Source organism: Phalaenopsis equestris, unplaced genomic scaffold (assembly GCF_001263595.1).
Source record: "Phalaenopsis equestris unplaced genomic scaffold, ASM126359v1 Scaffold000297, whole genome shotgun sequence".
Classification (NCBI taxonomy): Eukaryota; Viridiplantae; Streptophyta; class Magnoliopsida; order Asparagales; family Orchidaceae; genus Phalaenopsis; species Phalaenopsis equestris.
Window position 1 is genome coordinate 957,691 of NW_018164739.1, and position 20,413 is coordinate 978,103.

Below are 20,413 nucleotides of genomic sequence, written 5' to 3' on the forward strand. Positions count from 1 at the left end.
GAACTGATCCCTCTTATTTAAGTTTTCACAATCATGCTCTATCCTCACCCTCCACATTCTCGGGATAGAATTGCCTCTTTAGCTCTCTTTTGAAGTCATCAAAAGTGGATATAAATATATAATGCATATACCTTTCTCTATATCTTCTTACCTTCTTCTCCACCACAACATAGCAATGTCAGAGAGATAAATAGTTGCAAATTCAATTCTTGCATCTTCATATGTAATCCTATCACTCCAAAATATTGCTCCAAGTCCTCCTAAGAGGTTGTCAACTTCCTTAGTGTTGAAAGCTTCTCCAAAACTCTTTGGTTTTGGAACTTCAATCTGCTTATCTTCGAAAGTATGGTAGTTGGTGGATGTCGCCAGTGTCATCTTGCATAGCAAAATATCTTCATGCATCTTCTCTGAGCTATCACTTACATCGCTCATCTCGTCCTCGTGGGCTTTATTTACATCATGGAGCTCCCCCATCGAATCCTCCCGCATCTTAGCCATCTGATCTCTTAAGTTTTACTCCAATTGGAGCATCATACCTATAATCTTGGAACAGATTTTGATGTCTTTCTCCTCGATTTCACGTCATTCATCGCCTCCTCCATCGCGAATCAAAGCTATGCATGATCTCCTTGGACCTCCCATGTGGTTTGGATGCAACTGGATCTCGTTTTTCCTGACGACCCAGCCCTTGTTGTAATGATTCCACATTAGTGATTTCAAACTACATTACGTGCTCTTTAACACTCTTTGTCATACCTTTAAACCGTAGCTTTGATACCAACTATCACAGACTAACTTATCCCAAGTCACCCATGCGGCTTTAGCACTTTTCTTAGGTGGTAAATCAACATAACCCTCACAATGCATGACCTTGCAAGCACAAAAAACTATAAGAAGAAGAGTTGGGAGAATTACTAGAGAGATGAACACTTCACTAAGAAAGAAGAATTACAAAACTTGAATGCTAAGAAGCTTGGAAGGTTTTCTTCGATGGTTCTAAATGATGGGTGGAACTCCTATTTATAGCCCCCTTCAAGCCCAAGGGAAACTTCTATAATACACGAGAATAGCTTAGTTTCTAGAGAGTTCTCCACTATTCATATATACAAACATAACCCTAGAACTTTCATAGTTATTATTGAGTTCTCTTTAGAGCTCTTCCTTCTCATATTCTATAGAATCGGGTAAAATATTCTAGAATCTCTTGAATTGCTCTTCATAATATGGTTTCTCTAGAGTCTTTCATCTCATGCTTGCCTTACCAATTTCTAGAGGACAGTGGAGCGTGACAAGCAGCTTCAAATAAATGCCTTCCAACATGGAAATTATAGGAGCAAATGGGCTCTCAAATAATTGATAACAGTGATATGCTTGATAAACCTTGAAATAAATGAGAGGAAGATGTAATTAAATAATTAGCCATTATCTTCTTTGTATCAAAATTTTAGTTTTAATGAGTTATTCATTTAACCTTTAAATTTAGCCTGAAAAAGCCTGTAAGAGTCTTGGTAGTCATGTGAGTCTGTATAATTGAGCAAATGTATCTTATAAGACATTTGCTTGGCTTTGGAAATGTGTTGTCCCTTCCTCAGAAAAGTTTTGTTTTTTTATTCATGATGAATGTGTGTACTATCACAAACATGAATGAAATAGGAAGAAATTTATGAATATTATGTGGTTATTTTGAGAACATGTGTTGCAATAACATAGCCGAATTTAATAAAAAACTGCAAGATTTTTTATATGATTGAGAAAAATAATGATATAGCAAAGCACGCTTCCTGCAACAAAAGCATCGTATGGCAAGCTCAGGTCTACAAAAATTGTTGCAATTAAATAAAGTGAATTTAACCACAACTCAAAAAATTAATTTTCTTCTTTAACTGAATGAGAATGCCAAAACACTTTTTTATGATGTTACATCATTGCAAAAATTCTTCCTTTATTTTTACCCTGTTAAATTAAATATATAACACATGATAATTTTTATTTGGGTGTTTTTATTTGTGATCTTAATTTCCTTATGATTGGATCAAGAAGTTTTGGTTGCAAACATTTGAATATTTGTTGTAAGAGATGCTCAAAATATTTGGATTATTATACCACTTGAAAATCTGTTTCAACTTTGAATATAGTTGTTCGATGATTTAAGATTTTGTATCACCTTCTCATCGAAGCTGAGATCAGTTGTCTTTGAAAGAACTTGTAGCAGTTGAAATTTTGTTGTCCTTGAAAATCTATTATATAATGGTTCAAAACTATCTAGAAATGAGTGATATTGTGAGCATTATGGATCAAAGAATGAGCAACAGCTTTACCTCAAGAAGTATTAGGAACTAGCAACTCTTCTAACATTTCAAATTCTATTCCTCGTGAAAAAATAGAGATAAATATTGGCATCCATTTTTGATGCGACATACACGAGATAACCTCATTGAGCGACACAATATTATGGTGGATTATACACCATCATAGTCGGACTCTAGGTGAGCTTTGTCAAATCGACAACGCTTTTGGTATCCTCTGCGTTGATGTTTGTTTCTATGGCATGAGGTTGTTTCTGGCTGATACAGATGCTCCCATGATATATATTGTCGATGTCAGCTCCACACATGTTAGTGCCTTAAGATTATGGTATGAATAGATGAATTTCATGTTGGAACCGCTCTGGCTCTGCTTGAAGATACAAAAAAGGTTTTGCCACTCAAAATATTTTGAGATGCATTTATTATCCCTACGGAGGTCCAAAGATCATTACCTATTCACATTCGGCTCTGCTTGAAGATACAAAAAGGTTTTGCCACTCAAAATATTTCGAGATGCATTTATTATCCCTACGGAGGTCCAAGGATCATTACCTATTCACATTAGATCCTATGGAGGTCCTACGAGGTCCATAACCCCCCATTTGACGAGCTTTTTCATAAGCTCAATCTTTCAAGGGTTCGGCATGACCATGCATAATTTAGGCGTGTCCACGCCTGGTTAGTGGCATGATCAAGCAAGTGTGACCATGACAAGACCTCCCCGAAGAACATAAAAGGATGTGGTCAATATGACCACACCGACCAAATAGAGACTAATGACATAATTAAGTTGCAATATAGGTGTGACCAAGCCCAAATCTAAGTAGGCACCCATGTTCGTCAACCGGGGTGACCACACCCACAAGTGGCTTGGTCACGCCGCACAAACAGAGCGTCTAACGTAATTATGTCAGGCCTTGGGCATGGTCTTGTCAGGCTTTCATCTATGATGCTTTGAACAATGGCGTGATCCATCTTATTTTGCTTGGATCTTCACCTAAGTATGGTATGTGGGATATTTTAGACCCATTCCAAATTGGGAAAGCGACTTGGAACCCTTGGGTAATCTTTCTGTGGTTGTTTAACAAAGAGGAGGAGACTCGCTTGCAAGGATCAATGATCGTTAGAGAAGGAGAGCTCGGAGCAAGGGGAGGTTTCAAGGAGCTTTTCATAGACATTTCTCAAGGATTCATCTTCTTTCTCAAGGAGAAGCCAAGGCAAACTGTTCTTCCACATTTTATCCACCTTTTATTCCATTTTTCTGGTTATCTTCCTCGTCTCTAGTGACATTCCGTCAGCCCGACAAGGAAAGCTACTTCATTATTTTGGGGAAGGCAAAATCCAACAAATTCTTCATTTTCTTCAGTGAGGAGAGCTTCCTCATCACTCGAGGGAAGATATATAGTCATCTTCCTTATTCCGATGACATTCCGACGAGCGACAAGGAAAGCTTCCTCACATCTCTGGAGAAAGAAAAAACTGACGCCGTCATCACAGTTTATAATGAGAAGAGCTTATTTATACGAAAAAAAATGCTTCGATCAACTGTCAGGAAGGTGAAATTCCTCAATCCCCTATAATTTTCATTCCTAAAGACCGTAGGTCTGCACGTTAGAAAAGTTATGTTAGGGTTTTGATTTCATATAGGAAACCACATAGGATTATGAGCTTTTGCGCTTCCCTCAAGAATCCTATGACAAAAACCCACCTTTTACATTTCTATCACAAAATCCCAATGCTCAAAGTCTTTGTAACCCCATGTTTGCACTAGTGATTTTATCCCCACGATGGAGGGGAGTGAAATCTGTCATTCGGGCATAGAGAATGGAAATTCCCACAACTTTCATGTTCCCTATGCTACAAAATTTTCCTCGCGAAACTCCTTTGTGTTGGGCCAACCCAAGCGACCGACGACACTTGCTTCGTCTCATCATTTACCGTAGGGAGCCCCATAAGTTTGCTAGGGCAAGCACAATTCACCATTGATTCTAATTGATTCTCATACTACACGTGTTTCACATTTTAATTCTATGCACAACATGGATTATTTTCAAAATTGCATCAAAACCATCCATTTTTTGCATGTGTCATCAATCGGTCGCACCTTCCAGTTTGATCAATTATCATCACTCAACTCAATCGAATGACACTCATCGACCCAATCACATTGATCAGCCACCCTTTGTGGATCTGATTGACGCCTTTGATTCATTTGATTGATCGATCGCCCACTAGTTCGATCACATCGATTGACCATCATTTGTGTATCACCCACACACTCTGCCCCGGTCGAGCATTTTCAGTCCATTCGATCAGTCAGCCGCCACCGACTTGAGTGTATCGATTGACCATTCTTTGTCTATCGGCCACATGCCCGAGTCTGATTGACCATTTACAGTCATTCTGATTAGTCGGTTGTCATCAACCTGAGCGTATCGACCAACCATTCTCCATTGATTGATCACACACTCCGACTCAATCAATTATCTTCGGTCCACTCGATCAATCGCATGCCATCGACCCAATCACATTAATCGACTACCTTTTGTGGATAGACGCACACCAGACACACCGATCTGATTAACCTTCTTTGGTCCACATGATCGTTCTACAACCCGCTAACTCAATTGGTTAATTGAATAATGTCTGTCGACATGGTCGAGCGGCACCGCCACCGACCCAAATCATTCAATTTTTTGCATTTGATTTGTTGTATTCATTGCATGCTTCATCACATTGTTTGCATTAGAACATCCACAATTGCACACTATTGTACACCCATGAGCATATCCCCTCATATGCTAATAATGAGTATTCATGTGTTCCAACGATACATTCTTTATATATTTGTTTTGTGGCATTCTAATGACACTTAGCACCACACATAGGTGATTCACACTTGCACTTTCCACTCTTGTGTGTTTGCTTTCATAGAAACTTGCATGTCCATGACTTGCTTGCTTGAAGTTGCATTTGGATTGCTGTTCTCATACACTTACTCCTTGCGCTCATACATCTTGTGAATGGATGACCCACCATCGAGTCAATCCGATGTGTAATTCCCTCTAACGAGAGTTGCATCCTTCCACTCCTTATGACACCATTCTTAACAGTTGTAAATGCCCTTTCGGGTCACTGCCTCCGCGACGCATCTACCCTCTGACTCACCTCCTCCACAACACAACCACTCTCCGGATCACTGACTCCACGACACACCCACCTCTGTGGTAATGCCTCCACGACCCACTTACCCTTATGGGTCACTGCCTCAACGACACACCAACCATCTGTGTTATTGTCTCCATGACACACTTATTTCATTTGTGTTTATGTTTTGCTTGAATCATTCAACACTGCGAGCGCATTCTTCACTCGTGTACACATTGTATGTTAGTGGTAAATGTTTGCCTTCTCTCGATCGTTCCTACTCAATAAGGACGATCAAATCAAACATAATCACGTTGCATTTGCAAGTATATTATCTGATTGTCTCAACGACGAATCTGGTTCATTAGTCGAGTAATTCCTTGCTGGTCACGACAGGGTTGCGATGGGTATTGCCCACAGGGATGCCTCAATGGGGCAATACTTATGGTTGTAAAACTGGTCACGACAGGGTTGCGATGGGTATTGCCCACATGGATGCCTCAATGGGGCAATACTCATGGTTGTAAAATTGGCTCGTTGTTCACGAACAACTCGTATTCGACTTGTTAAACAGCTTGTGTTCATCTCGTTAAACTTATCGAGCCGTACACAAACATATTTTACGCTCAAAATGTAAACAAACTAAACATGAAAAAAAAAATTCGCTCATATTCGACTCGAATTGTCTCGAAAATAAATAATTAAATAAATAACACACACACATACATACTCATAAATTAAAATATTATAAATTATAATTAATTAAGAATTTTTAAATATAAATTTTATCATATTTTAAAAAATTTAATCCTGTAGATTATTAATAATACTATTAGGTATATAAATATTAAATAATTGTATACTAATCCCAGAGCCCTCTAACCCAACCGGCCTCCCCCCTCTGAGTTTTCTGCTTTTCCTCTCAAAATAGCAAAAGACTTTCGGTCACGAGAGCTCAGGGTTTGCTGTTTGTGTTCGTTTTCTAAACTCTACTTCTATTTGTCCTCGGCGAGTCAGGGTTAGCTCGATTGCTCGTAGACTTGCTTGATTGCTTGATATTCTTGTTTGGTTGCTTGTTTGGCTGCAGAGATATTATCTTTGAGTATCTTTTCTCTAATATTTCATATTTATCTTCAGGTTCGCCTCATAGCTTAAACTTTCTTAAATTTCTTTTAGATTTATATAGAATTTTTGAGTGAAACCTAGTTTTTGAAGTTTTTGGGAGTGAACTCTCTTATACTGCATCTTGATCTAATTTTCTTAAGGATGAGATCTGATATAAGGGTTTTGTTGTGAAGTTTGATTCAGCTATTGTGCATTTGTGCTGTGATTTGGTTATCGCTTATAGACCTTATTTTCTTATGGATTGCATCTGATAAAACGGTTTTGTTGTGATATGTGATTCGACTATTATGCATTCTTAAACTCATATGGATGACATCTTATATATGTTTTAATACACTGTTGGTTTAACTGTTTAAGCATTATGTTCAAAATAGTTTAGTGTGTACTGCATCACTTTACCTACATTGTATGCTGCACCACTTTTCCTTTCATACACATGACTTAAATTACACATGATTGCATACCGTATGTATACTGCATCACTTTATTTACTAAATTATATATAAGTATAGGAATTGTGTGCCACATAACTAAAAATTTCTGTAAATTAGGACCAGATACCCCCTCTCGTGCCCGAAACCCTCTGCCCTACTTCCGGTTTCGCTCGAAACCACTGCCTCGGTGAAAAATTTACAGTCGAGATTAGAGCTACCTGGGAAGGCGACGATGGATCGCGGCGCTCAAGGAATTCCGAAACCCTCATCTCTCTCGTCTTTCGGCTTCGCTCCTACGCGAAACCATTGAGGAAGGTAACCGTAACCCTTGACTTTCACTCATTGTTCCCATACGCCTTCGAGTCCTTCTTTCTCTTTAAAACTCGTACACCAGTCTTCCAACCTGATTTACTGAATCTTGTAAAGGCAAAACGGTGGAAAAAAGAGATTTAAGAACTAGTAGTGCTGTTTGTAGAGGGGTTTTAGTAGGACTTATCATTGGATTTATTAAATCCAACAAAATGACTGAACGTAGGGTTTAAATGGATTTCCGAATTTTTAGATTTAGTAAATCCAATTCTGCGGTAGGCCTAAATCTAAATCCGAGGGATGGGTGGATTTAAGAATTCAGGAGTTAGGGATTTTCTAAATCCTACTAACGTTAAGCCTACTTATTTGGTAGAGAGGTTTTAATAGGATTTATCACTGGATTTACTAAATCTTGCCAAATTGCAAAATGCACGAATTCCATGGATTTACAAAATTTTGGATTCAGCAAATCTAATTCTTCCTCTGATTCTTTCTTCCTTTGATTTGGTTTAAATTTGGATATACTAAATTAAGGAATGAGTGGATTTACAAATTTAAGGATTTATTAAATCCTACTAAGGTTAATTTCTACTAGTAGCCAATTAGCCTTGTAGGATTTAGGATGTCTTTTTGCTGTTTGACAGTATTTAGGTGAAATTCTGCTCAAATCCTGCTACCAAACAACCCTTAAATCCTGAAGGCCTAGACGGAAGCGACGACATATTAGAATTCATTGAAGGGAGCAACGACATATTATATCCTACTAAGTTTAGTATCTACTGGTAGCCAAACAGTCTAGTAGGATTTAGGATGTCGTTTTTGATGTTTGATAGGATTTAGGTTAAATTATGCATAAATCCTGTTCAAATCCTGCCACCATACCACCCCTAAATCCTGAAGGCCTGAACGACAAGGAAGTGAGGAAATCACAATGGGAGCTAGCTAGAATTCATCGAAGGGGCCAAAGACGTGTTCAGAGGAATAGGAGTTCGTGAGACTTGCAGCTTAGATTGAATTTAATTTGTTTGATGCAGGTTTTAAAGCTGTTGTTTTCCTTTTGTTTGACGGTATTTAGGTTATTCAAATTCTGATATCGAAGTATCACTTATTTCTTTGATTTTATTTTTCTTAAAACTTACCCTCTATAGTGAAAATTTTTACATGTTTTTTTCATTCAATCATCTAACTTCACCGGTTTTCTCTTGATGTATCAGTAGATGGTTAAGTTGAAATTTCTTATTGCAAAACAAATATCGGGTTCTCTTAGAATCTCCCGGTCTATTAGTGACAGTATTTGATTCCTTCTCTTCAAGCAAGGCCACATTTACGACTCTGTCTGTTGGGTTATCATCAAGAACAAATTTTTTGATTTTTGGAATTATTCTATAGTAGAATAATTATAAGTATATTATTTGCAACTTATTCATTCCATGTATCAGGATAAAAGGGTGCAAGAAAATGCGAAAATTATAAAGAAACAAATCCACTCAAATCTGTGTTGTATTTTGAAGAATAAAGTCAAAATACACTAAGTCAACTACTACCATTGTATCTCTTGTTGAGTAGTGCTAGCTTGGAAGGAAGCCAACAATGAAAAGATAATAAAAATAAAACTTGATGCCCCTTTTCTCCTAAAATATCAATATATTTTGACGTGTCACTTTTTCTTGTGTTTTAATTTTAAAGTCTAATATTGAGGTAATTAGAATGCAGCATTGGAAGATTCGTTTGATCTTGATTAGTTTGAGGTTATGGAGATTGCATTGTATTACGTTTAACAAGTTGTATGTCGAAATAAATTATTTGACTATCTCTACACCTATCTCTCTCTGTACATTTGAAATAAAAGCAATTTTTTAAAGGTACAATTGGGCAAACTTGCCATAGATGTAATATAATTTATAGATAGCAAAAAACCAAATTATTACATTCTTAAACGCGGACATCTTTAATACAAGAACAATGAGTTAAACATCTATGATTCTGACATCTAGATAATGCAGTCATCTAAATGACTATCAAATTTTATTTCATGATTTGAAATGATAGCAAGTCCTCTTTAAATACTGATGAAAAAAATTCTATAAAGAAATTCAAAATACAATTCAAATTCGTTCTTGCTTGAAATTGGGAACTAATTTAAGAAATAGCTAACCAATAGTGGAAAAAGAAAATTGAAATTCAACATGCATCCTTGTCCTACTAATGTGGTCGACCAATCTTGGTAGATAAGATGTTTCTTGAAATTCTCCATTTCACATTTCATGTTTATTTCAGGAAATAAAAAATTTGAATCCTTCACTACATAGTTGTCCCCTATTTTGGCAACATGGAATTTTAGTTGATACCGTTGATGTGGAACACTCCTCTCAACTTTTAGAAACTTCTGGGAACCTCTTGGAATCATGGGAACTCTCTGTAAGCTTCTTGAATAATCTGAAGGTTATAGAAAATTCTTAAAATATGTTATGCTGACGTTCTTTTGGATTATCCGGTGTTTGGTTGTGTATTTGCAGCATAATTATGCATTATAGTCGAATGGTTTGATTTTTCTTCTGCTCTCTTCCTTCTCTCACCAGACTTGCTTTTATCCAAAATTTTCTGTAGCGAACATTTTATTTGTTAAAATAATAGTTACATATGTCGTGGACTTGTCAACTTTCCCTGCTTTTGTTCAGGTTTGGTAAATCCAAGGCTCTTGCATTGTATTTGATTTGTTTTCTTTCTTTATTTAACATTGTTCTTAGTTGTGCTAGAGACAAAAATAGCGAGTAACTCTGTATTAGCTGTGAAAACTTATTCGTTGGTTATTGCTGATTTAAATGCATATATTTGAAACAATATATGCAGTCATTTCGGTGCTTACATTTTTATCTTTTTCTTTTTTGCAGGTTTCATATAGTGATATGGCTGGTTGAGAACCTTTATGCTATTATGGATGTAAGTTTGATGTTTATTTTGATATTAAAAACCTTATACAGGGAAAGACACAAGCTTATGTTGTGATGTTTGTTGGAGACTGTTTATCTATCTTTGCTTGCCAGTAGTAATTTATTCTCTGTTCATGCAGGAAAAAGTTCATGTTGTTGATATTAATAGGACGGCTGATGTTTTGGCACCCGAGACTGGTGTTAAAGGAGGATTGAGCTTGCCAAATAAGGAACAGCCGCTCTTTAGAATCCAAGAAAAAATCTGTTCTGGGTACAGCTTTATTTTATTATTATTTTTGTTCTTCTTTGTTTATAGTCTGCCAGTAATAATGGGATTTATCACTAGTTTCTTATAAATAGCTCCTATATAAGACGCTTCTTTGATTTCATCTCATCTCTGTGAATCCCAAATTATTTCATGCTGGGCAAACTGTCAAATATTTAGACCTACGAGCTTTATTATTATTTTTATTTTCAATTTATGCTATTTTTGGCTGGCCATTGATGCCACAATTTAATTTCTGTATGATTAGTTTTGTACTCTGGGTCTTAGATGTCATTTTCTTGTCTACGATGGGCGTTTAACGTATGTCCTACTTTCCTTCTATAAATGTAGCAGCAGCTTATAACATTGGAGTTTCTTTTTAGTGAAAATTTCTTGAAGCCTTAAATCCGTACTCAAAATTATTAGCATTTTTTCGTATAAAATTGGTCTAATTTTTTCTTTCTCTCTTATATCTTGTTTTCCTTAGTACTCCCTTTTTTTCATTATCTTATTTATCACTGCATCAACCGACATTCATATCATCTTCTTGACCTTTAGATCTTAATGTTTTGTGTACTAATAATTTAGGCATTATCGTTTGGGCAGACTTGGATGTATTAGCTAGAGCTTAAAAGGCATCCAAATGTGTTGAAGAATTTAAAGTTCCTTCAGAAAGAACCATATCAGCAGTTGCATCATTGGATGAGGATGAGAAGTTTGGTTCCTATGGATCAGAGGATTTTGGAAGTAAATCTTCCTTCGGTGTACATTCCCATGCTTCCCGTCGCTACCATGGTATCATAGTTCAAGAGAAGTCACAGATATGTTAGTTATCTGTGTTTGTTTGATGGATAAGGCAAACAATTTTAGGGAAATTTACATATGCAGCACACAAGTCTTATTTACAAGTTTCACATCTTAACTTTTATATTTTCATAATAGCACTTTAGTCCTTTAAACATGTGCGTTAAAAGATAATTTCACTTTTGAAAGAAAAGTGATACTAGTGCTATGTGATACTAGTGCTATTTTTGATGTTATATTAAAGATTTAAGTGCTTTGTGTGTAAATATGAAAGTTTAGATATGAGAAATGTAAATACATAAGAATTTTGTGCCATGTATGTCAATGCCCCAAAATTTTATGCATTTCGCTTGTTTAGATAAAGTTCATCAATTTTATTTTTTATTTTTTATTTTTTAAGTAGTTAACTGCACTTCATACTGACTCCCTTCACACATGCTTAAGCCTTTTTTAATATGAAAACCTGTGTGAAAATGTGCCAAAACTGTCCAAAATTTTAAAATGGTGGGAAATGTTCTTTGAGATATCCGCCTTTTAACTCTTTTTGCGTTGTTTTCCGTCAGTTGACTTTGCTTGATTCATGAATGACTTTTTATCTTCTAGAACTTAACTCCCAATTTAATGGTGCTTTTCTCAGGGCCTTTTCTGATTTTTTTATTTGGTTCTTGTCTTGCCAATTACTTGTCTACTTTGTGTTTTCTCAATGTTATAAAATATCATGACAACTGCTTGATAAAGTCTTGTTTATATGAGTGCTAATTGAGTTATTTGAGAAATATTTGTTTCTACGATAAATACGTATATATTTTTTTTGCTAGAATTTGATGGAATAAATAACTTTATCAACGACTGTTTAGTTAGGCAGTATTTTATAACGCAATTGTCAATATCTCCTTAGGAGTTATTTGAGTTTTATATTCTTTAATTTTTTCTAGATTATTAACATCTTGATTTTGATGCCATTCTAAATTGAATTAATTCTTAATATTGCAGCATCTGAGTTGACTAATGAAGTTACAGGAGGCTATGCATCTCGCACGGAGGTCTCGATAGAATCTGCAAGTCGAGAGGTAGGCTTTCTGCTTGTTCTAATGTTAAATTTACAAAAATGTAGTAGACAAACTGTCTTTGTTGTTTTCCTTACCTATTATTGTTGAAAGAAGAGCTTCTTGTCCGATGCATGTTTGTCAATTTGATCATGATTGGACAGAAACTTAAATTTTTAGACATATTTTGGAAAAAAAAAAAAAATTATTTGCCATGTTGGAAATGGTTAAAGGTATTGAAAATACGTTGAATGACTGTCATGGATGCTCTGATGATAGATTTCCTCTAACACATCCTCAATTTATTTATGCCTTGGATTAATTGTTTATTTTTGTTATCATATGCAAATTTGTGTTACTGAAGTGACAATGGATGAACTGTTTATGGAAATTTTGAACTTCTTATATTGCAGACTAGAATCTATAATAAGAATGTATAACCAGGAGAGAGATTGAGTCCTGTGGATTACAAGAAATTTGTTTTTTAATGAAATTGCTCGTCAGGTCAGTCATGGAATTGTTTTTCTTTTTTAATTTTATCTTAGTCCTGACCTCTATAGCAGTAATAGTCTAAGTTATGTACAACTATTTATATGAAAACGAAAAGCATTTTTGTCAGAGTATGTATGCTGTTATGTTGCCATGATAATACATTTCGTGCTACCATGTCTTGTTTTTTTACCACTGTCGAGATTGTTGTGCTTATAGAAGGCTGAGGTTGTGCTCTTACTTTTATGCTAAGGAATCCAAAGGTTGGCTGTACTTTGGGATGGATGTATGCCTAACATTGGGTAAAATACTTTGGGATGGATATATGCCTTTCATGGATTATGATAGACATCTATATTCTGCGGACATGGCTATTTTTGTCATGTTATCCATTAACGAGTTAATGCTGGGCTAATTTTTTAATCTCAATTTTGAGCGAATCCTTTTTTAGGTTCAACATGAGTATATTAATCACTAGAATGAGGGCAATTGGCAATTCAAAATTTATTCTTATTGTGTCCTGAGTAACACTTTTAACTCAGTTGAAGTTCAAATCCTCAACATGAGGACATGTATGATGGACATGCCATTGTATTAGTTTGTGTGAGATTGGATTCTGTCAGCCATTTTGTAGCTTTCTTTAATGCATCCAATTCCCTAGTTTGGCAGGATTTTGAGATATTCTTCATGGCAGAATTCCTACAACCATTGTTGAATACCACAAGTAGATAACTTATCCGTACTGCTAATCATGCCGACATTTGGAGATTCTTCATCTGGTTTGGAAGAGATCAACTTTCTATAAATTTATGCGTATAAATATTTCACTATGAAAAACTAATGTTCTTTTATCCTCTCCTGATGGTGGGTGGCATTGTGTGATGACACTTCATGAATGCTCTAAATCATTGCAAGCTTTGAATTCCTCTTCAGGGACTGATTGTCTCTAGTTATGCTGTATTTAGGTGCTGAAATCGAGTAACCATCTTGATCGAGGAGCAATGCTCTCTTTGACTGAAAAGAGCCATGACAACAGTCCAACTTTGCCATCACTCATTGTTGCGTGTATTGCTATTGCCTTGGAAGAGGATAGGTGATTGCGTGCCATTCCCACCACTTAAAGCTTCTCTAAGGCTGCTGATTACTAGAACTTTACTGTTTAAATATCAGTGTTTGGTTTGTTTGGCATGCTTGCCATTCCTCGGATGCTTAGAGAAACTTCCAGGCTGATGGCTAGTCGAGCTTGCAGCGGTAAAGGATGGCCCAATTTGACATGGTGATTTGCCTATCCCGTATAGTTCCCGTCGTTCAATTTGTAACTGAATGGGTCATGCTTATCATTTAATTAGCCTTTTATAATTTTTGGGGCCACAATCTGTCAAGGCTCTTTTTTCAAAGTGAGGGGAAAATCCAACATTGCCTCCTTTACTTTTTTTTCTTTGGCAGCATGGTGTTGCATGCTACCTTGGATCAAGACTGTTATTGGGCTATCCTAACATGACTGAAGATCTGATGACTCACAATAAGTATATTAGTCAATGTGGCTCAATCGTGGTTGTTAGATTGACGTTTTTAACAATTGCCATGTTTATACCCTAAATGCACTATGCACAAGTAATTAATGGGATCTCGTGCAAGCATATTAATTAGTTTGAACATCAAAGCTGTTTTGTAGTGTGCTGGTTTAATCGTATGCACAAGTAATTAATGGGATCTCATGCAAGCATATTAATTATTTTGAACATCAAAGCTGTTTTGTATTGTGCTGGTTTAATCGTTTTAAGTAAGAAGCTGTGCGCTATTGGAATGATTTCCCTTCAAGCATGGCTGAAAATATTTTTAATCATGTAGCTAATTTTAGTGTCATGGGCTCTCCAGTGGAACCATAACCAAGATAGATTAACTCTTCTTTTTTGTTTGTGTACATGACACAACTATAAGCAATATGTTTATATTCTTATGACTATTTAACATATACTAGTGAATTAACTTTTATGGGAATTTTGAATTAATGGCCTTCACCAATGGGGCTGTTGTGTTTACTGCATAATGAATGTTGCATTCATTTTGTAGGAATTTCAGAAATTTGGCTGGCTGGGTAGCTGAATTTCTAATTTAGTTTAAAATTAGAATACTTTTTTATATTCATCTTCTAGTTCATTTATTTATTTGGAATTCATTGGATTTGGGTGAATTCAAAATGCACTGCTTTATGTCAAGTATTGCACACCTCCGATGCTTGCACCCTGCCGCAACTGATACTCGCAGCCCGTCGCAAATCACAATCTATACCCACAACCCGCTACGACCGATACTCGCTTCCCGCCGTAGCCAATGCTCGTAGTCTGCTGCCCGTGGCAGTCGTTGCCCACAACCCACCGCTGCTGATGCCTGCAGCTTTCTACCTTTAACAACCTCTAGCCAACTGCCCATTGTTCACCAGTCATCGCTATCGCCACCGCAGTCATCATCCACATATATGTAATCGCTCGCTGACACGTCGACCACAACCGACCGCCAACACTATTGCTTCTCGTCACCTGATGCCCGCCACCTACCTTTCTCCTCCCACCAACTATTAGCCGTCACCCACTAGCCATTTTTGTCCCCCACTAATTGCCGCTTGGCATAGTCAACTGCCATCAGCTCAAGGCTGATGTTGGCCGTTGCAACCTCCAGCTGCCTATGGACGGTTTCACTGCTCGCCTACGCCCAACTATGCATTTTATCTTGGTTTTATTTTTCTTCAAATCAAACATATATATTTTTTTAGCCTTATATGCCTATGCCCATGTCGGTAGTCAACTTAGGAAGGTGATATTTAATTTTATATATATATATATATATTTATATTTAAAAAGGTGAAGTCGATATTTGGTCCAATGGGCACCAAATTTCGATTCCCCAAATGGTTGAAAACCCTGGTGTGCTTGCTCATGATTTGAAGAGCCAGCTCCACACACACACACACACACACACAACACACACACACAACACACACACACAACACACACACACAACACACACACACAACACACACACACAACACACACACACAACACACACACACACGTTGAACCAAACAACTTCAAAGTATTTCAACTACAATACATTACTTTGCACTGCATTCTTTTTATACAATATTTTCTTTAGCAATCGAAATAGCCCCTACGCCCTGTCACTAGTCATTGATTTCTTAGATTGCACAACATTCCATTGATGTCATATGTTGGATCAAGACACATTTTCTTGCTAACCTAATAAGGGCTCATATCATAAATGATTGTTTAAACACTTATCTTTAAGTAAGTATTACTAACTTAACCAAGGACCTATTGAATATCACAAGGTCTAGAAGCTCCAACCACCACTCATTATACTGTTGACAACACTCAATTAATAGAGTTGGTTGAGAGAACACTTTCCCCTACCTTTGAACCTACTTCAAGTTTGTTGACTTGCTGCGTCCATGATGTTGAATTTTATTGGGCTTGATGGTTGGTTTTTTATTTCTATCAACCTGAAAACCTTTGCCCAAAGAAGACCTGAGGACCTTTGCCCAAAAGGGATTGGCCGCTCACATCTCCTATTCTCTCTTTGTGCCTAGAACACCCAAACAATATAGCCCATTAAAACTTTAATTACCAATTATTAAATTTGTTATCTCATGCATTGTAGCCAACTATTATCTACTCATTTATGTTTGCAATAAATGGATCAAACATGACCTCAAGAGGAATGGGCCGATCATTGATGTCTTAGATTTCACAACATTAGATTGATGTCATATGTTGGATCAAGCCACATTTTCTTGCTAACCTAATAAGGGCTCATATCATAAATGATTGTTTAAACACTTATCTTTAAATAAGTATTACTAACTTAACCAAGGACCTATTGAATAGCACAAGGTCTAGAAGCTCCAACCGCCACTCATTATACTATTGACAACACTCGATTAATAGAGTTGGTTGAGAGAACACTTTCCCCTACCTTTGAACCTACTTCAGGTTTGTTGGCTTGCTGCGTCCATGATGTTGAATTTCATTGGGCTTAGTGGTTGGTTTTTCATTTCTGTCAACCTAAGGACCTTTGCCCAAAGAAGACCCAGTCAACCTGAGGACCTTTGCCCAAAGGGGACTGGCAGCTCACATCTCCTATTCTCTCTTCGTGCATAGGACACCCACACCCAAACAATATAGCCCATTAAAACTTTAATTACCAATTATTAAATTTTTTATCTCATGCATTGTAGCCAACTATTATCTACTCATTTATGTTTGCAATAAATGGATCAAACATGACTTCAAGAGGAATGAGTCGATCATTAGTACCTCCATTTATGTGAGTAGTACATTTGTCATCGCCATTGATTCAAAATTAAGTAGCTGTGATACTAACTTAAATTTGAAACATGATATGGAGGCTTTTATACTCGCAAAGTTGTAAATTCCAATGTTATTTGCAAGTGTGAAAGAAAAAGGCCAAACCTGGGTCATGTTTTTCAGTGAATAAAGATTTACGATTTTTTATACGTGGTATCTTTTATGACTAAAGAGAATACTTGACTTTTGCACTACATTCTTTTTACACAACATTTTCTTCAGCAATCGAAATAGCTCGTACGCCCTGTCACTAGTCATTGATGTCTTACATTGCACAACATTACATTGATGTCATGTTGGATCAAGGCATATTTTCTTGCGAACCTAATAAGGGCTCATATCATAAATGATTGTTTAAACACTTATCTTTAAATAAGTGTTACTAACTTAACCGAGGGCCTATTGAATAGCACGAGGTTTAGAAGCTCCAATCGCCACTCATTATACTGTTGACAACACTCGATTATTAGAGTTGGTTGAGAGAACTTTCCCCTACCTTTGAACCTACTTCAGGTTTGTTGGCTTGTTGCTTCCATGATGTTGAATTTTATTGGGTTTGTTGTTTGGCTTTTTATTTCTGTCAACCTGAGGACCTTTGCCCAAAGAACCATTCAACCTGAGGACCTTTGCCCAAAAGGGATTGGCCGCTCACATCTCCTATTCTCTCTTTGTGCCTAGAACACCCAAACAATATAGCCCATTAAAACTTTAATTACCAATTATTAAATTTTTTATCTCATGCATTGTAGCCAACTATTATCTACTCATTTATGTTTGCAATAAATGGATCAAACATGACTTCAAGAGGAATGGGTCGATCATTAGTACCTCCATTTATGTGAGTAGTACATTTGTCATCGCCATTGATTCAAAATTAAGTAGCTGTGATACTAACTTAAATTTGAAACATGATATGGAGGCTTTTATACTCGCAAAGTTGTAAATTCCAATGTTATTTGCAAGTGTGAAAGAAAAAGGCCAAACCTGGGTCATGTTTTTCAGTGAATAAAGATTTACGATTTTTTATACGTGGTATCTTTTATGACTAAAGAGAATACTTGACTTTTGCACTACATTCTTTTTACACAACATTTTCTTCAGCAATCGAAATAGCTCGTACGCCCTGTCACTAGTCATTGATGTCTTAGATTGCACAACATTACATTGATGTCATGTTGGGTCAAGGCACATTTTCTTGCGAACCTAATAAGGGCTCATATCATAAATGATTGTTTAAACACTTATCTTTAAATAAGTGTTACTAACTTAACAAAGGGCCTATTGAATAGCACGAGGTTTAGAAGCTCCAATCGCCACTCATTATACTGTTGACAACACTCGATTAATAGAGTTGGTTGAGAGAACTTTCCCCTAACTTTGAACCTACTTCAGGTTTGTTGGCTTGTTGCTTCCATGATGTTGAATTTTATTGGGCTTGTTGTTTGGTTTTTCATTTCTGTCAACCTGAGGACCTTTGCCCAAAGAACCATTCAACCTGAGGACCTTTGCCCAAAAGGGATTGGCCGCTCACATCTCCTATTCTCTCTTTGTGCCTAGAACACCCAAACAATATAGCCCATTAAAACTTTAATTACCAATTATTAAATTTGTTATCTCATGCATTGTAGCCAACTTTTATCTACTCATTTATGTTTGCAATAAATGAATCAAACATGACCTCAAGAGGAATGAACCGATCATTAGTACCTCCATTTATGTGAGTAGTACATTTGTCATCGCCATTGATTCAAAATTAAGTAGTTGTGATACTAACTTAAATTTGAAACATGATATGGAGGCTTTTATATTTGCAAAGTTGTAAATTCTAAGGTTATTTGCAAGTGTGAAAGAAAAAAGCCAAACTTGGGTCATGTTTTTCAGTGAATAAAGATTTACGATTTTTTTTATACGTAGCATTTTTTTTTGCACGCACACAATAATTGTTTATGTAGATCATGCTAGGCTATAGGTTTCTACTAGGGGTTCAATCAAGAAGCATATAGAGTTCTATGGAGATGGAATAAAGAGGATTAAAAAGTGATCCTCGTCTTCCAAGAAGCCTTCCAAAAGCTTGATTAAGTTCTCCACCATGTAAAATTTCTCTAATAAGCTATTGGCTCATGTGAATGGAGAAATTGGTTTGTTGCTATAGATACACCATGTCTTGCAAACGAGAGGAGATGACACCTGAAGTAAGAGAAGACAATTAGGGTGAAGCTTTTGAAGCTTTAATCATGGTTTGTGGGAAGGAGATGAGATGGTCAATTGTCAATTTTTGAGGATGTAACCACATGATCTTAATGTGTTTGACATTCTTAGATGGGAGGGAGAGGAGAGAGGAGAGGATGAAAACTGAAGCTCAATATTGATATTTTATGTGGTTTAGGATGCGTTTGCGACGACTGTTATTTTTTCAAGAACAACAATGAAGCTGTTTTTTGAGAAACTTCTTAGGTGCTGTCAGAAAATTGTTGTTGAAAAAACAATAGTCTATTTCAATAATATATTGTGTTGAACTGTTTCTGATGAAAAAGACTGTTTTACACTTATATATGTAATTTATTTGAATAACTGTAATTTTTAAAATAATTATAACATAATAACAAAAATAGGTTTAACAGTACAAAATACGCGAGGAGTCCAAAATTCTCTAATACATAAAATGTGAACAGTCATTTCATGTATTTATTCATAAAAAGAAGAGCCACAAAAATAACCAGCAAAGCTATAATGGCTTTCATCTTGTCCAGACGATCAAGTCTTTAACATACTTTTTTCTCCGCAACATCTCTCATCACCTGATTACTGTCTTAAGTGAACTCATTTGTATCATCAACCTAATGAACCTACCTGTAATCTTCTGGTATCCTGTTTCTGGGACAACAATAAAATCTCCTCCAATAACAGTTTTCTTTTCTTGATGTATGCTCAGAATACTGCGTACCACAGTTACAATACAAAACTCTCGAAGTACCTGATGATCTTGAACTTATTTTTTCTGTGATTATAATATATTTTGGTTTTAATTAAAAAATATTATATATGCAATCGAACAATAAAAAAATATATAGTTTTATAATAAAAAAAGAAAGTACACACCTGCAAATTCTCAATATAAAATGGTACATAAATATAGAAAGTAGACATCTAAAAATCTACCGTACAACTAAAAT

General features: G+C 36.1%; 1 protein-coding gene across 1 annotated transcript in view; it reads left to right on the forward strand.

Annotated features, from left to right (window-relative positions):
- Positions 1 to 11,159: 11,159 nt before the first annotated feature.
- LOC110025413 (pre-mRNA-splicing factor ATP-dependent RNA helicase DEAH7-like) overlaps positions 11,160 to 20,413 on the forward strand; it is a 49,395-nt gene continuing 40,141 nt past the window's right edge. Inside the window, 2 exon segments of the mRNA XM_020725874.1 lie at positions 11,160 to 11,311; positions 12,314 to 12,390. The gene's annotated coding sequence lies outside the window, so the exon portion shown is untranslated.